The sequence below is a fragment of the Aphis gossypii genome, chromosome X (genome assembly GCF_020184175.1).
Source record: "Aphis gossypii isolate Hap1 chromosome X, ASM2018417v2, whole genome shotgun sequence".
Taxonomy (NCBI): Eukaryota; Metazoa; Arthropoda; class Insecta; order Hemiptera; family Aphididae; genus Aphis; species Aphis gossypii.
The window spans coordinates 45791430-45800107 of record NC_065533.1 but is presented as its reverse complement, the minus strand read 5'-3'; the positions used below and the strand labels follow the sequence as shown (position 1 = coordinate 45800107).

The 8678-nt window shown below is 24.6% G+C and overlaps 1 pseudogene; it reads left to right on the top strand.

Moving 5' to 3' along the window:
- Nucleotides 1-1425: 1425 nt before the first annotated feature.
- LOC126551817 (lysine-specific demethylase lid-like) lies at nt 1426-3627 on the top strand (annotated as a pseudogene).
- The last annotated feature ends 5051 nt before the right edge of the window (nt 3628-8678 follow it).

The following is an 8678-nucleotide window of genomic DNA, read 5'->3' as shown; positions in this document are numbered from 1 at the left end:
ATATAATTTCTAGCAAGAAAGTTTGTGTTGTTAATATAATTTTAATTAGTATAAATGTACAAAAAAATAAATACAAACAGAAAGACTTCATTTAACTTAAGCTCTATGAACGAACAAATTGTAAGATTTTTAATCCTGTGAACCATGACTTGTACAAAACTGTTTTCTGAATTGTCCTGTAATAAAAAATTATAAATATTTATGCAATTTTTATTATTATTTTTAATCAAAATTAAAAACATTTAATGATCCCTGTTCTTTCTGAACAATACATAGAACACACAATACACCTGCATATATTGTCTCTATATTCCTAGCTACTCAACCTAACCTACCATATGACAAATTATATAATGATAGCCATTTTGTTGAACATATTTTTCAAAATATTTCAAAAAAAAAAAAAAAATATATTAAAATTGAATAAAAATTGATCAAAGTACAGCAAGTTATGTTTTTGAATAATTGTAATAAAAAAAATCATTTATTTCACATTTCAATAATAAAACATAATATTTTAAATATTAATGTCAAAACAACAAAAAACTAAATACGACTAAACAGTATACAATTACTTTTTAAGTTATGGTAGTTAATTTTCTCTCTATACCGTTATCAGATTTAAGTCTGTGGGGTCTGTAATAATGACAGAAGCATGGCTAAATAACTAGGTATGATCTCATTAAGACGCATATGCGTTCTGGGCTGCGCACGTATTATTTTTCATGTACTATGCACGATTTGGCATGGAAAGAAATCATAACTGGCTGTGATTTTTATCACCGTACAACGTTGGTCGGTATACGTCGTATCTATCACTGCCAGTGGCGGCCATGACACCTCCGTATCACAAAGTTACGATCATACCTAGTTATTTAGCCATGGACAGAAGTAAAATAATTGAGCATTATAATATTGTTGGATTTAGATAACCTTGATTTCAATGTTTTTCTTTTTAAGCGTTATAATTCTTAAAAATGAGCATTCAAGTTTCGACAAATAACATGACAAATTTGTTTACTTTTTAGAACCACATACCTCCAACACCAAATCATGTTAGTATTGGAGAATATTTGAGGTTATGATATCATGTTATCAAAATTATGTTGGCCGGAGAACCAAACCCCACCTCATGTTTTTTATTGAGATAGTAGCTAGTCCACACCACCCTTAGTAACGCTTCGTACGTGGTGCGGGATAGTCGTCCGTCGTTCGAAACGCAAACCTTGGCTATCGACAATACAACGTGGATTTTAAAATTATAATTTTCGAAAATCAGTGTGTTGCAGTTACGATACTTTTTTCGATCAATTTTTAAATTTTTATTGAACGTGTTTTTATCTCTGTTTACGTAAGTAATTATAATTTTTTTAAATATATTAATTTATATATGTATGTATATAATATTACATATACATCATAGTGGGAAATTAGTATTTTATTAAAATGAGTGTGAAAAGAGAAATAACGTGTGAAATTGAAATTGATGAACCAAACCAAAAAGAATGTCCTGAAGGAAAATTTATTGATCCTGTCAGTCTTATGGAAAACGGAAAATTCATTTTCAACGTTCCTCCGGAAGCTCCAGTTTTTGAACCTACTGCAGAAGAATTTAAAGATCCGTTGCAATATATATCTAAAATTAGAAGTGTAGCACAAAAACATGGCATCTGTAAAATTAGACCTCCGCCTAATTGGAAGCCTCCATTTTCTATTGATGTTGATAAATTTAAATTTACACCCACAATTCAAAAATTAAATGAACAAGATGCAATTACTAGAGTTAAACTCAATTTCTTGGAAAAAATTGCCAAATATTGGCATTTACAAGGCATCAGTTTTAAACTACCAGTATTAGAATAAAGAGTTGTAGATTTATATTCTCTTTATAAAATTGTAGAATTTGAAGGAGGTTTTGGTGAAGTATGTTCAATGAAAAAATGGGAAAAAGTGGCTAGTCGTATGGGTTATGTTTGTAAAAAATCTTCTAGTACAGTTTTAAAAAGTCATTATCAAAAATGGCTTCATCCATTTTCATTTTTTTATGCTACCACTAAAGATGAAATTTATAACAAACCAATTGCAAAAAAGAGGAATGTTCTAAATATTAAAGAAGAAAATTCTTGTGTTTCAAATTTAACTACTAAAAAAATCAAACTTAACCCCGATGATGATAACGATTCTGATGATTACACTAAGTGTAAAATAGGACATTTAAAGTCAAGAAAGTCTACAAGAAGTAAACCTGCTGTAAATTATACAGAAAAATATTGTTGTCAAAAATGTGGAAGAGACAAATCTGAAAAAACTATTTTAATTTGTGATGAATGTGATTCAAGTTTCCACATGAAATGTTTAATCATACCATTAACTACTGTTCCAAAGGGTACATGGAGATGTGATAAATGTGTAATCAATGAATTAAACAAACCTAGCGATGCTTTTGGATTTGAACCAGCTCAGCGTCAATACACACTTCAACAATTTGGAGAAATGGCAGACAAATTTAAATCTAAATATTTTAATATGCCAGTTCATCTTGTACCTACAGACAAAGTTGAACAGGAATATTGGAAAATTGTTTCATCTATTGATTCCACAGTAAAAGCAGAATATGGTGCTGACATACATACTATCGATCATGGATCAGGATTCCCTACAGGTCTTGCTCTAAACGGAAACGAAGATAATACTTTTTACAAGTCATACGTAGAAGATCATTGGAATTTAAATAATTTACCAATACTTAAAGACTCAGTTTTTAGGTTTATTAATGCAGATTTATCTGGTTTAAAAGTTCCATGGATGTATGTTGGTATGTGTTTTTCAACATTTTGTTGGCATAACGAAGATCATTGGAGCTACTCGATCAATTATTCACATTGGGGTGAACCTAAAACATGGTATGGAATTCCAGGAGCCTCTGCTGAAGCCTTTGAAGAAGTTATGAAGGAGACAGCACCAGAATTATTTCATTCGCAGCCAGATCTCTTACATCAGTTGGTTACTATTTTGAATCCGAATATATTGATGAAAGCAAATATCCCAGTCTATAGAACTGATCAAAATGCTGGAGAATTTGTTGTTACTTTTCCAAGAGCTTATCATGCTGGGTTTAATCAAGGATTTAATTTTGCTGAATCTGTGAATTTTGCTCCTGCTGATTGGATTTCAATAGGTCGTGAATGTGTTAACTATTATTCTTCTATCAAACGAGTATGTGTATTTTCCCATGATGAACTTTTATTTAAAATACTGAAATCTTGTGATGGATTGACACCAAAAGCAGCTGCATTAGTATATGCTGATCTTAAGGAAATGGTCAAGTTTGAACGAGTTCGTCGTAAAGCACTTTCTGATTGGGGTATTAATCAAGCACTTTTTGTTAAATTTGAACATCAAGAAGAAGACCTTAGACAATGTAAGATTTGTAATACCACTTTGTTTATATCTGCTGTATCTTGTAAGTGTGATCAAAAAAGACTGGCATGCCTTCGACATTTTAAACAACTTTGTGATTGTCCTGCACAAATGCATTTGTTCAAATATAGAATAGGTTCCAATGATGAGTTTAAACTACTAAGGCGGAAGGTTAAAGCTATAGCTCAAACGGCTCATGACGATTGAATATATTAAACTTGATTGATTAAATATAAGATATATGTTAAAAAAACTTTTTTTTGTATCTCATAATTATGTTATATATTTAAGTATTATTAGTTAGTAATTGATTGTATATCTAAGTACTAAAAACAGTTTAACTGTATATTTTAAAATCTAATATGAAAAAAAAAGTTGTTACATTATTAAATATTGTATTAACTTTAATGTATTTGTGTGTTCTAGTATTTGATGTACTCACTAAAATAGAACTGTTTTTCTTATTGAATTATTTACATAACATTTCTAATGATTTAATTTCAAATATATTCTAATGAATTTAGTATCATTGTTTAAGTATTAGATAGGTTCTAATTATTATATACTAATAGCTCAACACTATTTGAATTATTATTATGTTAATTTTAGTTTTTTTTTCATGGAACAATTATTTTTTTGATTATAAAAATAAAATAAATAAAAATATTATATTTTTGATTATTTTTTTGATATTATAAATACCATACTTTATTGATTTATGTACCTACGCCTATTATATTTTTATTTTAGTTATATTTATTTCATAAATTGTATGTTGATTTTTACATAAAACATAATTTTTCATTGCAAATGTAATTCTTTAAAAGTTAATAATATCAAGTTGAAATTAGTATTGTATTTCATTTTATTAAAACTAATAATTGAGAAAGGAATTTATTTTTAAATGAAAAACAAATAAATTTACTTCTTTAATTTTTAAGGTGTATTAATAATAAGTTTAGACATAAGTACAACAATGTAGTACAAAATATTTTATTTTTACTTTTAAGCTTAGTTATAATTAAAATTTAACTTGTACGAACAATAATTTATGTATACTTAATGTTTATGTCATTGTTGAGGATTAACTAATAAAAATATATAAAAACAATGTTTGGAACTCTAAATCACACATTACCTGATTACAAAAAAGTATTTTAATGACCAAGGGTAGTAAGTTAATGCACTAAATGATTGAATGTATAATAAAAACTTTAATAGGCCTTTAAAAAAAAAAAATGCACAACCATACCTAAAACCTTATCCTGAATGGTAGAAGTATTTTGAATAGATATGTATAGTATATATTTATATATATTACAGATTTATTTGTAGAAAGGATGGTTTTATTAAATCATTTTGACCACAAAACTATATTAATTATGAATAATGTTTATTACACATTAATACATTATATTACATATATGTATATGAGTTCAAATTATTAAGCAAATCCAATAAAAACTATGCGAAAACATTGATAATATTTATCAAGTATTTAAACAACAATTCCATCAAAAATTACATATTTTAGTGGCTTAAAATATTTTTATATAATATAAAAATATACAATGACTAAAAAACTATTTTTCTTAGCAGATTAATTATTTGGAAATAAAATTCATATTGTGTACTTAGTAAAAATGTGAATGTACCTATTGTGATTTATGAATATATAAGTAAATATTTATTATTTACCAACTGACAACAGGTTATAGGTGCAGTAACGGCTGTAGTTGCTTGGACTCTCTGTAAGTGGCGTTGGAATTTATCAGGACACTCCAAGTACACCATGACGATATTGCTACGTGCTTTGAAATCTTATAATTAATACAATACATTCATGTTTTAAAAATTTTACGCCTAAAACTACAGAATAATAATAAGAAAGAATTAAACATAGTTAATTGAGATAAGACTTGGTGCCTTCCGCGTCGGCGTATGTTAATAATTAATATTATAAGAGCAATGTACTCATAGATAAATAGAGTTTAATATCAATGAATGTACTACACGCCTGTAATCAACGACGGCGATAGAAGATTATTATCAGAAACTAACAGAACAATAAAAAATAAATACACTTTAAAATAATTATTTAATATTTAGTAATTTTTAATGTCGGTATTTATTTTAAATAATAACATTTATCCGTTTTATCATTAACAGCTATCAGTTTATCACTATATATTTACGTCCGAACATAAATTTATTATGTTAATGTTACGGACGTGCATACGTATATACGTCAACATTGCATTAAACTCTTTTAATTAATATTTATTGTCAATTTGTTTAGAATATAAATAATTTTAAAATTTTAAAAATGTAATAAAATAATTAAAATTTAATATCTTTTTATTTTTTGTCATGCTTATGATATACAACAAAAACTTATCCGATAGGTATATAATATCATTGTTGTACGTCAAGTATATTATAAATGTTACTAAACAGAAGACCGGATTTACAGTACGTTTTTTAATTTTTTATATGTAGAGTTCATGGAGTGCGCAGGACTTAGTGGTAGGTGTTGCTGAAAATTATATATTACTTATAAGTCAATACATATTATTTATTTGATTAATACAAAAATGTTATTTATTTTATACAATACGTCAGTACCTATTATTATTATAATTATTACACTGGACGAAAAATACCAGTAAGTTTAACAAAAATATAGATTAAATTAATAATATCATTGTTAATATTCAGTCAACAAAATGCTTATTGATACTAAGATGAAATATTTGTTAAAATAAGAATTAATAAATTATTTGATTTAATAATTTATTTGTTTAGTTTAATTCATGTTTCATCTCAGTATCAATAATATATTTGATTGTCATTTTGTTTAAATTACTTAGAATTTTGTTAATTTTTTCATTATTAATTTAATACATATATATTGTTGAATTTACAAAAATTAAATTATTTTAACAAAATGTTTATTATTAAACTTAACTATAATATACTTAGTTTAATAATATTTAATAATGGAATCAATAGAATATTTATGATTTTAAAAAAGTGAGTATTATCAATTTAATAAACAGTCTACTAATTTTATAATTATATTAATGGATTAAAAAATGTAATTGATTACATACTTATTTAAATTTATATTTCATAGATACCCACCTAAATACCTGAAGTCTGACTCTGTAGATATTCTATTTACTTTCTAATATGTATATTGTATAAACTACTTATATGTAATTCAAAATCCATTATATAACATACAAATGTCAAACATACCATTTTTTATTAAATTAAAGTAAACAAATAACTAAGAATATTATATTTTAATGAATTTGTTTATTAATAATTTACATATTCAAAAATTTATTTATAAAAATAATAATGATAATTGGTTCTTACATAAGTATAATTAAAGATTTATAATATAAATAAATAAAAATGTATAGATAGATAAATTGTTATACAATATTAAATAAAAATAATTATATACAAATCAAACAAGTTGTATATATATATATATATATATATATATGTATATAATATTAATGTTGGTATCTAAATAAACATTAATAGGTATTGTGTTATAATATTATTATATACAAATAACTACATTCAAAATATAAAATAATATAATATAAATTATGAAATTATTATATTATGTAACTAAATTAAAAAATAAAATAAATGTAAATACCTATAAAAATAATTTTTGAAAATTATAATTTTTAAACACATTTTAATAGTAACAAATGAGTATGCTTTAGCCAAAAAGTATAGGTACATGATTTGTCATACTTGGTATGAATATTATAAAATACTTTTTGTAAAACATGAAAAATTATGAAGCAAACATCAAATGCTTTTAAAATTGTAAAAGTCATGTATTTTACTATATCAAAATATATATTAAAATTTGTTTAGGATCGAATAATGTACCAACAATTAGTATACATGGTTGGATAGGGCCTTCTTTCTGCGTCATTTTTTTTAAAAGGGCTTCCATTTCTGATGCTGTTTCAGTAATTTTAATAATTGAATTTTGAGAATCTTTGATCCCATATTTGATATAATATATTTTTCCATTCTCATCTCTTGTTACTTTCCTCGATGTAGGAATTAACACACTGTGTAACAAGTACATTATTATCAGAAATTTTGAATCTGAAAATACAATAAGTTAATAAATGATTAGCTGAATGGTATATAATATGTAATCTAATATATAAAATGCTGACTATTGTGAATAATAATAGTACCATTAGCATACCTACTCGGTAGGTATTTATTTTATACTTTAAAATATTATTCCATCTTAATTAATTAATTATGTAGTACCTAGGTACCTATATAATACTGTATATTATACTGGTTTTATCTATAAAATTGTGAATTTGTATAGTCACCAAAATTTAAACAAATCATGATAATTTAACAAGTACCCTCAATAACATTCATTATATATTATGATGTTTGTTATAATGAGCATCTGAAAGTGACTGAATATTTTAATTTGTAGTTAGGTTCCTAATAAACTAATAAACTAAATAATTTTTTTAACTCTAATTTGTGGAGTACTTACAATTGGATAAATTTGGTGTATTTTTTAATTTTTCTATAATAATTTTACTTCAACAATCTTTTATCCGTTCATCCAGTATCTTAATGAGTTTTGAAGAAGCTTCTTCAAATTTTGTTATAAAACAACTGTATCTGCTATATATTTTGTGAAAGTCAATATCTATCTAAAATTTAAAAAAACAAATTTTATTAATAATTTTTAATTAAATATTATTATTTATTAGATACTTTAGTGCCTGTGTCTAAAACCTACCTACTATATATTATCTATAACCTTATGACAAAATTAAAAAAAAACTTGGATAAGTACCAAAATTGTTTTGACGTTGTTATTATTGTTAAAAAAAAATTAGTAATAAATTGTTCTTAATATTAATATCACTAATTTATTAACAAGAGAAGGCTGCTAGGTATTTAGCTTAAAAATATCTACTGTTATATGAATATTAAGTCAATTTTAATTGTAATTCATGTAATACATCCAGGAGATCAAAAAACACAAAAATATTAGAAACTTATCTAGAAAAATCTACTGATTCAATAAAAAAAGATGAGAAAATTAAAAAAATTTGATGTATCTTATTTTGTATATTGGTTGTTTTTATTTTATTGATTTGAATTAATTTAAATTTAAAATTGTATTTGTAACAGAAACTTACAAACTTATATCCCATTGGTTTAGTATAATGTTGCCA